Below are 13,311 nucleotides of genomic sequence, written 5' to 3' on the forward strand. Positions count from 1 at the left end.
ATATGTTAACTCTGTCAATGATAGTTTTCCAGAGGAAGAGAAAAAAATATGTTCTATATGAAAAAATACACGTTTCCTCAGGTTTCTTTTGTATATAAAATTATATTAAATTTCATTGTTTTTGTTTCATTTATAATGATGGAACTTTATACTTTTTATCGCAATCTGGTTTAACTTTTTATTTAATTTCAGTGAATGAAAAATAATATTACATTACAATCTTTATTAAAAAAAGAAATAATATACAATAGAAAAATAATTAATGTCTAAAAGAAATAATTTTAAAATGTCATATTAAAAAATATAAAATATATACAGTGCTTACAAATTATTTTTTGTGTAAAACATTTTGTTGAATACAATTGCATTTTTTATAGTATAAAATCAAATTGATAGAAATGTTTTTGGTAATTCGAATAATTGTTCTTTAGCATTTTTTTAGACTTGCATAAAAATAAAATAAAATACTTACTAATTTCAGGAAGTTAAAAACTTTTTCCTTCTCCTTAAAATATACCAGAAAACTCATGATTTCACAAGCTATAAATGCTTTTAAATGGAAACAATATCATTTCATTGCTTTACATAATATTCAGAATAATATTTTCACAAAAAATTCCTACGGAAATAGCTGACCAATAAATATTCAGTCTTTCTTTTCGCTAAAAATCCAAATTCCAATGAATCATAAGACAAGACTTGCTTCTTGTTGGATTGTGAAAAATAAAAATAACTACTTTAAATTGAGGGTAAATTTGTCATCTCAATAAGTGAAATTCTGTCACGAAATGAAGCCAACAGCGCTGTCGTCTATCAAACACACGTTTGAATTGTAGTTTTTCCTTTTACGATAAATATAAGCTGAAGGTCTTTATCCTATTTGATAATGTCTTATCATGTCTGATTTGTAATAACGTGCTGCTTTTCACATTTTATCAGCTTTGAAACAGTTCAAATCATACATTTTCTTATTATGTTTCAAAATTCTACTTCAATTCATTTCTTAAATCTAAAATTTCAGGAAATGAATTGAAATTTTTTTTTTCGTGCACGTAATCAATTTATTTTCATATTTTTGAATTGTAATTGATTTGTAATAATTTTCATAATTTGTGGTTGATAACTGCAAATGTAAAACTGGAATGTAAAAATGAAAAATGAATTTTAATTTATAGGCAATTTGTGGCTCTTTGCTCTTTAATAGGGTTATCATCGTTTCACATTATAAACAAAACTTATTCATCGGGCGTGGAACATTTTCTGGCTATATTGGGATATTTAACTAGTAATTTTTTTGTAAAGTTATTTTGGAAGATAATCTTTTTTCTAATTATTATTGAATTGGTGATGCTTAAAATTGGACTGAAGCTTAGAATTTTTTTTTCTGGATATCGGTAATTAAAATAGAACATAATTTCTCCAATAACAATTAAAACAGAGGGAAATTATATTATTTTTGGAGAATGAAAGCAAGTACAAAAAATAAATGAAATTCTAAACAAGTGGTATTAAAAAAATGTCCACGGATACAAAGAATTCGGCGAAAAAATAATATAACCAAACAAAATTTTCTTACTTAATTTCAGCAGAATGAGATATTTTTTAAGGTTTTTTTTTAATGTATTATAGCGGGCTACAATTGAGCGCTAACATTGATTAATCTAGGATAAAAATAAATATGAATAAATAAACTGATTGTTCTAATGGATCAAATTAATTAATTTTTCAAAATAAAAATCCTCAGAAAAAGGCGATTAATAGTTAAATTTGTGAAAATCACTTGCTATGTCAAGTCTTAGAGACCTGGTTTAAGTTTTAAATTATCATTATTTAGCTTTCATCTAAGAATTTTTTAGTTATATTGCTTATCAGTAATCCACAGAAGGAAAGATATATTATTTATGAATAGTTCTGTAAATCAAATTCCCCATAAATCATGATTAATTTTTCTGTAACGTCAAGGAACACTTTCGAGAAATTTATAAACATTAAAAGGGCTAAAAAAATTTAAAAAATCACTGAAAACGTTAAACGAAATAGTCAAACGATTTGTCAGCTTTCATACAGTTTTAATTTCTGTAACATAAGTTCTGAATAATTTTTTGAAAATCGTTTTACGAAAGTAACTTAATATCTTCATAACCTGATTTTCTTCAAGTAATTTCTTCTATTAAAAATTTAACATTTAGAATTTCCATATTTAATTACAATTTTCATGAGAATAAGAAAATAGAAGTACGAGTTTATTATACATGTTAAAGCAAAACATATAATAGATAATAAATGAATGACAAACTTTCCAAGTATTCGAGTGGGAGAAATGCAAATAAAAGTAGCTAAATTAAAAAGAAAGATGAACTCAAGTTGTTTCAAGCTGCAGGTTTTATAAAAAAGACAATATGTTTTGGTTGATGATGATTCGTTTACGATCTTGAATAAATTTTCTCCTTGTTTTTCCGATAAGGTCACGGAATATTTGTGGTTTATTTTTTATCTTAATTGAAGCTTTAAGCACAACGTATGTTTATGTAGAACCGTACATACTATTTAAACCACAATGAATGAATTTTTTATACTTCTGCTACTATTATTTTATATAATAAAATAAAAATGTGCTTTTAGAAGGGCACTGATAAAAATAAGATAGCTTATACAAGAAAAAGTAATTCACTTAAAGACTTCCAATCGATTTTCTCTTATATTATTAAATTCACGGGGTTCCTTAAGTTTAAAAGCTGAAACTTCCTATATTCTCTTAAGAACAAAACGCAAATGAAAAACAGGCAAGCTTAATTAAAATATAAATTTATAATTTTTTTTTCCAAAAAAATGAAATAAAATTTAAGATAAATTTTAATGAAAGCTACGGAAATGTTACAACGTTAAATGTTAGATAATTGAAGAGATCGATATTCTTTTAGTTTATAACATGCGAAGTACTGTATTTTGTATATGGAAATTACCATCTCAGTTCTTATTTTAAAATGTTTTTTTACGGATTTCTAGAGTGCTGTGAATTCTAATAATACTAATAATAATAGCTATTTATACCAGCAAGTAGGCTAGAAATCCTTCGAAAATTTCAGATCTTTTGCTAACTAGCTATAAATGATGCATTTCCTTCATTTTGATTTCCGAAACAGACCAATTTGTATATAAAAATCATCAAAACAATTTTAATCTTTTTACCATGGCGTATATTAAACGTAAAAGGGAAAAAAACATTTTAATCGTTTAATAATTCAATATATTGATTTTTGTGAGTTTGAAGGCTTTACAATCGATAGGAAAACACATAATTAAAATTATATTTATAGAACAGTGAACACGATAATCCTAAAAACATAGGAGTAACGCATAATATTTTATATATTTACTAGTCACCAAATTGGCAGGTGAAATTTTCGAAAAGATCCGCCAGCGAAAAGTTTGTCTGTCCGCATTTATGTACATATAATAATTAAATAAGATAAAGAGTTATAGGTTTAAAATTTGGTACATAATTTTATCATTAGAAATGAAAAAATGAATAAAATTTTGAACCAAATTCGGCAAAGAGATTATTTGACTATTGGCCTGTATATGAATGCATTAATAAAAAAATATATAATGACATAGAAAATGAAACTTGATATGCGGTCCTATGATTAACCAAATTTTGGATTTAATCTGCGAAAAACAAGGTGTCTAAGATGCAAGTTCATTTTCTCTTTTTATTATAACGCAATAAAGGGGGCACATTGGATACCTATAATCGAAAAGACAGTCGAGAGACAATCGCACTTTCAAGTTTTATCGCCTTCCGAGATTGTGGATTCTAATGAGAGAGAAGCAAAGGGAAGAATGTGCTGTTTTGTATAAGTTTACGAGAAAATTTAGGGAAAAATACTCTCGCTATTTCTTACAGACACTGTGGATGTAATATCAGGTTTCAAGGTGGCTATAAAAAAAAACTTTTCCAGCTTATGAATCCTAGCGGCTTACCTGCTCAACCAATCAGAAGGAATCAGATTTCAGATATTATTAATTGAAAAGATGCACTTCAGATTGTGATGATTTAAAATAATATATCTCTCTGGGTTACGTGTACAATGAAAAAATTTCGAAATTTTCGTATGGCAACACCTGTGTCGTATGCATTTCTTCCTGCATTATATGACCAACACATTGAAAACCATATTTGCAATGGAACGACACGCGCAAGAAGTAAACTGGCGGCTTAAAACCTCTGCCAAGAACATCACTATAAAGGACCAATTATAGCACAGAGAGGTGGTGCATTGATGCACTCTGCATAATTCTTGGGAACAGACAGTAAAACTATCAATCACAGAATGCCATGTGCAAAGCATAGCTTGTGAAAAACCTTTAATGAGCAGGTTGGAAAGATTGCTTCTTCAATCAGGTATTCAAACCATCCAACAAGGTAACACAAGGGAGACACGATGATGATAATTGATAAAGTTATTTTCTTTGAACGTGGTAAGTGCTATCTAAACATTATGAATTTATCGGCTATATCATAAGCTCAAAAGAGGGCCATGTTCCTTAAAACTGTACTTCATTTAGCAAAATAATTTGTACTGTAACAGACCACACTGAAAATTCATGCACATGTGATGGACCACAATCTGGACGACCGTCTGTTCCTTTAGAAATTGTTGTGGAAATGCATAATATGATAACTGTAGCTCCATTGCTTAGTGCAAGAAATAGCACCCGTGTAATTTCGATGTACCGAAAAAAAATAGTTTCAAGACCCTGCGCTCTGTTCTGCGGTTGTTTCCTCATTGATTTCAGCATGTCCAAACGAACAAAACCTGTCGATTTAGGTAATTCTTTTCTCATCAGATATGATACAAATTATAGGTGGTTACTGCGGATATCATGGGCCGATGTCGAACATTTCTTCTCCTTCACTCCAATAACTGTGTTTGTGCTAACAAAATCTTCATGATATGGCGCCATCACTTTTACAAAGAGCTAAAGTAATTTTGTGATGTGGCATCGTAATCGCGTTCAGTCTGAATTCGTGCTTCTTCGAAATGGTCGCTTCAACAATTATGAAATTGTGCTCCATTAAAAATGCTCGGTATGCAATTATGTTGCAGAATTACACAATCGCAGAAATGCAACAGTGGGATATCGTTAGTGACATTGTATGGATACAAGATGTTACTTCTCCACATGTCGCCAACAAGTGCAAAACAAACAAGTGCTACAGCAGAACTTCGGTGATCAGAGTCATCTCCCGTAATTTTGTAGATTCGCGGTCTTAGCGCTCTCCCAACTTCACTTCTATAGATTTCTGATTCTGAAATTATCTGAAATCCATGGGATATGTCAGAATTGGAAGATGCCATAAGTCGTGAAGTTATACAGATTCGGACTGAGAGGTTGCATCCATTATTGCAGCCAAAAATCTTCCAAATGCAATGCATTATTATCTGCAAAGGAGGGCACGACGAAAATTTGAATTCCAAAAATCTGTGTGTGTGTGTCCGCCCTTTTCTTGTCATTTGTTCTACACAATGCTCTTTTTTCAAAAGTTTACATCGCTAATTTTTATCATACGTGTATCGTTTTAACACTCTTTATTGTATTTTTTTCTAATGCGCTAATCATTTTGAGAAAAAAAAAGTGGATGTTAGCATTCAAAAATCTTAGAAATCTTTTCAGTGTAACCTTTACCGTGAGAGCTCTATTGTTTACATCCTGTTTTATATTCTTACAATCATAATGCTTATCTTCAAATAACAATATCTGAAATTTCGTCTCGATTGGCTGAGCAGATAGAACTCTAGGATTTCATAGGTTTATGAGCACCTTTTTATGTGTATGTATGTATGTATGTACACTCATGTCCAAAATTAAGGTCACAAAAATGTTTTTCAAAGTAATTTTAAATGGCTACCAGTAAAATTAAAACAAATTATATATTATATATTGTGAAGGACCGGTAACACAATATTAACCTTTGTTGTGGGAAAAAATGTTGTTTAGCATTAGTTTTTCAGGAACTACTAAAATTAGACCATTTAAGCACCTGGGATTTTTACCTGCCATTTTGTGAATATTCCATTAAAACAAAAAATTTAACCTGTTTCCAGTGAGAATGAGTTCTCATAATCATTTAGACGATTCCTTGAGATGGAGATCCGTTGGCAGGCTTGAAGCTGGGCAGTCTCAAGCGGAGATGGCTCGATGGTTACAAGTGGTACCGAAAGTGGTATCCAGGTTGTGGAATCAATTCCAAACAAGTAGTACTGTAACCAGGAAGGCCGGCCAATGTCGTCACAGAGCAACGACAGCTGCACAGGATCGCTATTTGGCATAAAGCGCACGACGGCATAGGCTGACAACGGCTCCTCAACTTGCTCGTGACCTTGCTTCTGCATCTGGAATAAGAATTTCCAGACAAACAGTATACAGATGTCTAGCAGAGAGGGCCCTGTATGCCCAGCGACCAGTTGAGTGCGTCCCTTTAACTGCATCCAACAGAAAAAACCGGTTGTTGTGGTACCGAATACATCAGTCTTGGGCACAGCAAGAATGGGGGCATGTTCTTTTCAGTGATGAGTCGAGATTTAACACACAGAGTGACACTCGTCGAATCTTCATCTGGAGAGAGCGTGGAGCTCGCTATTATCCCTCCTACGTAAAAGAAATCGACAGATTTGGTGGCAGAGAAATCCTTGTCTGGTGTGGCATAATGTTGGGAGTCGTACACCACTGCACGTCTTCGATGCGGGTAGTGTCAATGCATATCGCTATAGGGATGAGATCCTTGAAGCCTATGTGAGGTTGTTCCGGGGTGTTTTTGCCCATACTTCATGTTTATGGACGATAACGCGCGTCCACACAGAGCCCAGATCGTTGATGAGGAAGAGGATATTCGACGTATGGACTGGCCCTCGAGATCTCTGGATCTTAATCCTATTGAACATGTTTGGGATGGTCTCGGAAGAGCCATTGCACAGCATAATCCTCCTCCTAATACCCTCCAAGAGTTAAAAGCCGCTCTTTTGTAAGAATGAGCTTTGTTGCCCAAATCATTTATTGACACCCTCATAAAGAGTATGAAAGCTCATTATGAAACCTGTATAGCAGCGCACGATGGTCACACTCCATATTAGACAGGCTTTCCCCGAGATAAAAGCTTTATCTCTGATTCATAATGTAACACTTTTTGATATACTCTGTTTCTTAATTCCCAATTAAAATCTTTTCTGTGTTGTTATGTGTCTATGTTCTTTCTTCCATTGTAGAGTACCTCTGTGCCAAATTTCGTGGCAACACTGTGATAGTTTTTGATTTTTCGCAGATTTTATGTTTTTGACCTTAATTTTGGACATGAGTGTATATATGAGCTAGCATTGGCACTATATCACTAAACTTTTTAAATGATAATCTTTTTTTCCTCTAACTCTTTCCTTGTAAATAGCTTCGCTCTGTAACCTGTCCTTTTTATTATCCTACTGCGATGATCGATTTTGTGCCAAGGGAAAACAAGAAAGGTAGCACTTAGAAGGTCTAAAACACCACAAACTTTATCTTCTAACTACAAATTCACCCGAGAATTTTCCGTTTTTTTTCTTCTAATTTTTAAGCTCATTTCCTTTTTAAAGAATATTTTGAAATTTCACCTATCTGTCAGCTAAAGGATAGATTATTCTTATTCCTCTTGTTAAAAAAAATAAAAATTTGATTTGCTTGAGATAGTTACTTTTTGTATAGTTTTATCACTATTTTATATTATCCCACTGAAACATTTGTAGAATTAATTTATTCCATTCAAACCTAAACTTCAGTGATGCACGATATATCTTAAGCCAACGAGCCTTGCGAGATATATCTTAAGTCAATGCAAATAAAGAAGTTCGATGCGTTTATGAATGAAAATGCTAATCATACTTTTAATATAATTTTCTTGTTTGTGAAACACTTGCCTGAAACGAACTCGAAATGTTCGAATCTTTCAAGCGTAAAATTATACTTCCTGCTTTCAATGTAGGTCTTCGGAATTAAGAATGTCTGGCTTAAAATCAGGTACGCATGAAAAGTCAAAGTGACAGAATAACTGCGAAACCTTGACATAAACAAAGGTGGGTGTCCACGACTCAATAAGAAAGAGTGACCACAGTTTTACAGTAGTTACCATAAAAGGTTATTTAAAAGGCCGCGATAAACTCTTTCGACTACGATAAAAAAGATTCTGAGTCATTATTTATTTCCTGTAAATCTTTCGTAGAGATAATTACTCCCAATTCAGATATCACAGCAATCATTCACTTCGTTACATAAGTTTCTGGTCTCTTAAGGGGAGAATATAACCTGTTCGATAAGTTAACTTGCTTTTATATGTACTTTTATTAGTTTGCATTGAAGAATATATAAAAATAAAAAAAGGACACGAAATAAGTATTTGAAATATTACGTAGCTTATATACATTGGTCATCAAAAAACTCTGAAAAGAGAGATGTAATCCAAAACGTTTTAATGTCAAGTTAGTCAAAATTTCAGGAACAGAAAAAGAAACGGAAGGCGGAGAAGAGTAGGAATATGTCTAGGGGCGGGATAACCTGTTTAGTAGGGCGCTGGATGCGCATCCCTTCGGTTGTGAGTTCGAATACAGCAGCCGAAGATTCTCCGTGTATAGGTGGCTGGTGCACGTACATATCAGTCATAGTCACAAAATCCTCTAAGTCGAGGTAATACCTCTGGAGGTTCTGGATAAGAGTGGATCGTTCTCTGATTCAGCTCTACAATGCTACAATTACAATATGTGAATGAAATGCAAGAACGAAGTTCGCCCCGTGAAAAAGGCTGTGATGCATGAGTAGCTAAGACGCACTCTTGGCCCCAGATGGCGCTGCTGAAACAAGAGGCACGAAATTTCGACTTTAAAAAAAATTTGTCGAATTTGTCTATGATAAATGCCATAAGCAACAACAAAAGAAATATATCTTGACTGTGACGTATGATTTGATCATAGTTTGGAGGATATTCTTTAAAAATGAAATATTGAATCACCATGTTGTGAATTTTGCGAATCGAAAAGAATATACTTTCGAGTTTAGCAATGATTCTCATTATCTTGCATACCGAGGACTCACCTCGCTCAGTGTACTTGCCTCCTAGCCTTTCCCTTTACCGCTCACGAAGTACAGAAAAAATGGATTGTGTCAAAAAATTCTCTCTTGAGATTTTGGTGGATCTCTACACTTTAGATCCTCCCCTCATCTTGAATACTAGAACATCGTATGTCTGCTCAACAACCTATTTCTCTACGAACACGTGAATTCAAAAACGCATTAGACAGATAAAATTTGGTACGTGATCTTTGCTTTCTTTTATAGTGGTGGTGTGGGCCTACAGACAAAAAAAAAAAAAGAAAAGAAAAGATCATCTATTAAAAGTCATGCAATAGAGTCAAATTTTGATGTAACAAGAATTTTTAGACAATTTTTAAAATATCTGCCAGAAAAATGTTCCCTACGTTACAAGCGCATTAGAGAAAGACACTGTGGTATTTCTTTTCGCAATTCTCGCGAGCAGTGGAAAGCATTTTACTCACAGCTTTGAAATGTAGGCAAACGTGACAAAGGAAAACCTTGACACGGGGCGTCAATATTCTCTGCAGCCTGTTCATTAGTAGAACATGTTAAAAATAAAAGATTTCGAAGGCTAATCATTAATATTTTGGAGCAAAAAAGACGATGAATCTTTAAAGCCATCCAACAGAAATATTTGCCTTATACAAGAGTTAAATGAAATAGCTTACCTATTATTACATCAATTTTTGTGAATTTATATGGTATACTAGTTAGTATCAAAATTAAATGTTTATATTATTTAAAAATGAATATAATAATAATTCATAAAATGAAATAAACTGCTTCATATAATTAATAAAATAAAATAATAATTTATTTTATTTAAAGAAAATAAAATTAAATCTCATCGTTGCGAAATATTTTACATCGTTACGAACTATTTACTTTAACTGTTTGCGTTCATCAGAGATACTGAATATCAAAACAGAACGTTTTCCTACGGTTCAATTTTAGTGATCAGCAAATCGACTTTTTGTTCAGTTTACTGTGCTGATGTATGCGAATGTCTTTCCAAGAGAAATGACTGCATTTCTGTTTTTTATGCCTTTTAAATTTTTTTTAAGAGAGAAATGCAAATCTGAATATCTTACAAAACAACAACTAAATTTGAAAAAATGTAGCACTAAAATGTTTTTGTAATGTTTACAGGAAATACCTACAGCTCAGTATATGCATTTTAGAGTATTTCACCAATTTAAAAAATATATATATGAATTTCTTTATTTACAAATTATTGTATTAATTTTCATTGAAATTTTATTGGCTATCGTTGCTTATCTCATTTCTTCACATCAAAACAAAAGATGACGAACACCTTTTCAACTCTTTGCGTCTTTTTTTAATCCAAGAGAAAATGGAATAAATTATATTGTTGATTGTCAATAGATGAAATTTAATTACGCAATAAAAATAGCGGAATCAAGTAGAATACCCATTCAAAAAAAATACAGAAAAAGCTCAGTATTTAGAAGATTTTAATAAAATCTTTTTTTTAAATTATTGTAATTAATAGATTTTTTTTCTTGCAATTATTGAAAAGTATGAAAAAAAATGCCATCTGAGAAGTCTCAGAGTGTATTTTTTTATTCTTTCCACAATTCAAGTAAAAATTCGAAGCACTGTTTAAGAAGTTCTTAGCACTCAAAAGCATATTTTAATCATTGGTAACAGTTTCTAAAGATATCCGGAAATAATTCTATTACAGTACACTCCCGAGTATCCGGTTTGAAACTACCCTGCTCCCGTACTATCCTGTCTAGTTTTCTTTAATCGTAATTAAATGAGGAAGGGAAGGTATTGCATTGGCAACACTGCCAAGACATTGGAAGCGAGCCTCTGTTATGATCCTCCGACTTGTCGTGTGCAAAGTATGTTGCGGATTTTTTGTTTCCCTCTACCAGCCACTCCTGCTAATCACCAGTGGCATTACAGGAATAAAATGTATCCTGGCTGTTACATTACATTTTTTTCCCTCTCTTCATGTTTGGTTTCAAAGCGAGACCCCTTCACACTCATATTTTATTTCAGGACTCTTTTTAAAAAGCGAGATTCCTAGGGTAGCTGTACATTTCCCATTTTTGTCACTATATATCACAACATCCACTATTTTCAACTTTATCATTCATCGCATTGCGAGGTAAATTTCTTTTCCGTTATTTGAAGTAACACCCTTCACAATTATTAGATTCTTCATTCCTAATATTAAAAAAAAGGTGCTTTAAATGGTTGGACGCGATTGAAAATCTGACAGTGAATAGTGACCGTCTTTTAAACGGCGGCATTCTTTAATCCATTACGATAAGCATCTTTTCCAACGCCGGAGATCGGAAAATCTACCCATTCTTGCAATGAGAACAACTGTTAAAAAACATGGCGGATTAATAAGATGGAAAGTGATAGCGAGGGATTTATCACGAAAAGAGCTCGCTTGGGACTGTCACTCTATTCCCGCCGGGTCTTACACAGCACTTTGGGGATATGAATAAGGGTTCATTGCAAGCAAAAAGATGTTCATCTTGTAAAGGAGACAGAAGCAACAGACTTCATGGAATACTCTAATGAAAATGGAAAGGAAATTGGAACAGACGGGCTGCCCTTTTTCCGTCCTTTTTCGCAATTAGAATGTCTCTGTCGTACAATCTACTTAATGAAATGGGTGTTGATATAGATATAAGACTAACAAGTGAGTCATTGATATTAGTCTGTATTTATTTTTGAAAACGGATTTAATAATGGAGACGCAGGGCATTTTTCCAGAATGACATTTGATCATTATTTATGAGCCTCATACATTAATGAGGTCCATAATGTTTTCATATGTTTTTTTTTTAATCGAGTTAATAGACGAGGCACCGTTTATTCATGCACTGTTTAGAAAGAAGTAGTATTGAAAAAATTCTATGTGCAGTTACCGTATATTCATTTTATATGAAATACGAGTAGTGGCTGATATTTTGTTCCTCGCTCAAATTCATTGTAAACTGCAATTTTTTTTTTTTTAACTATCTTAATTCATTTTGTCAATATGCAGTTTTTAAATTGCTCCATAGTCATCCGAAGGGTTTTCGTGAGTCACTTTCATGAGACATGCATTACAATATATTTGGGATTAGCCGCCTTTGGCAACCAGCCGGTTCGCTAGTATTGATGTTCGCTAAAATTTTTAATTAAATATTTTATATAACTTTGTCTCTTAACAGTTTCTTTAGAGAAATATTTTTAAGCTTCACATTTTATACTCAATTCAATTATGCTATTATGAAGGTCTTAAGCCATTCTGTTCATTGTGCTACAGTATGTATCTCTCCCTAATTTTTTATCAGCAGCTGGAAAATTTTCAACTTTAACCTTCCGTCGGGCGCAATTCATTTAAGAGATTAATGTACTCAATTAATGCAATTTTTGAATGTATGTTAAAAAAAACATATTAAACAGAACTTTTCACTTACATTTGAGTATATTTAGTATGAGTATTTGAGTATATATGAGTACTCAATTAATGTGACTTCATCTCACAGATTAGTTGCGCCCAATGGAAGGTTAAATGAAAGTGGTTGCAATGTTGCAATCAATACAAAAACTTTTTACTGAAACAAAACATTTTTTAAAAATCTGAATACTGAAAACAATCCTTCGGCATTGAAGTCCTACGCACATTACGGAAAAAGTTTCATAATTTATGTCATATCTCGAAGAATTATGCAACAAAAAACTTCTCAGATTTACCGTAAAATTTAGATTTTAGTTTTTCTTTCAAAGCGTTTAAATGATGTTAATAGAAATATTTTATTTTGTTTCGATCTATCAATATATTTCAAAAAATTTTGGTCTAAATTTTATACAAATCTTTGATCCTAATGAACATATGCTTCGAAATATTTTTGACATCCAACCTTTTAAATAAATAAATAAATGAATATTTCTATCTTCTACGATCCAGTCTGATCGCTTTAAAAAGTTTTAAATATTACAATTTTAGAACAATCAACATTTTCATAATCTTAGGCCATTCAATCCTGAGAAACCCTGAGTGTTGATTTAAGTATCTTCTTTGAAACGATCCATGAGATGGTCTAAAATACCCGTTTTTATAGTATAGTGATATTCTAATTTTCATTAATCAATCAGTTTTTAGTGACTGATTTTAGCTTATTGGAGTGCAACTCTTTTTGTTTCAAATATTAGTGTCTCAAG

At 32.2% G+C, this 13,311-nt stretch overlaps 1 protein-coding gene across 3 annotated transcripts in view; it reads left to right on the top strand.

Annotated features, from left to right (window-relative positions):
* Positions 1-13,311, top strand: part of LOC129981001 (calpain-A-like) — a 145,750-nt gene that overhangs the window by 9,735 nt on the left and 122,704 nt on the right. The gene's annotated exons all lie outside the window — the stretch shown is intronic.

The sequence above is a fragment of the Argiope bruennichi genome, chromosome 8, assembly GCF_947563725.1.
Source record: "Argiope bruennichi chromosome 8, qqArgBrue1.1, whole genome shotgun sequence".
NCBI lineage: Eukaryota > Metazoa > Arthropoda > Arachnida > Araneae > Araneidae > Argiope > Argiope bruennichi.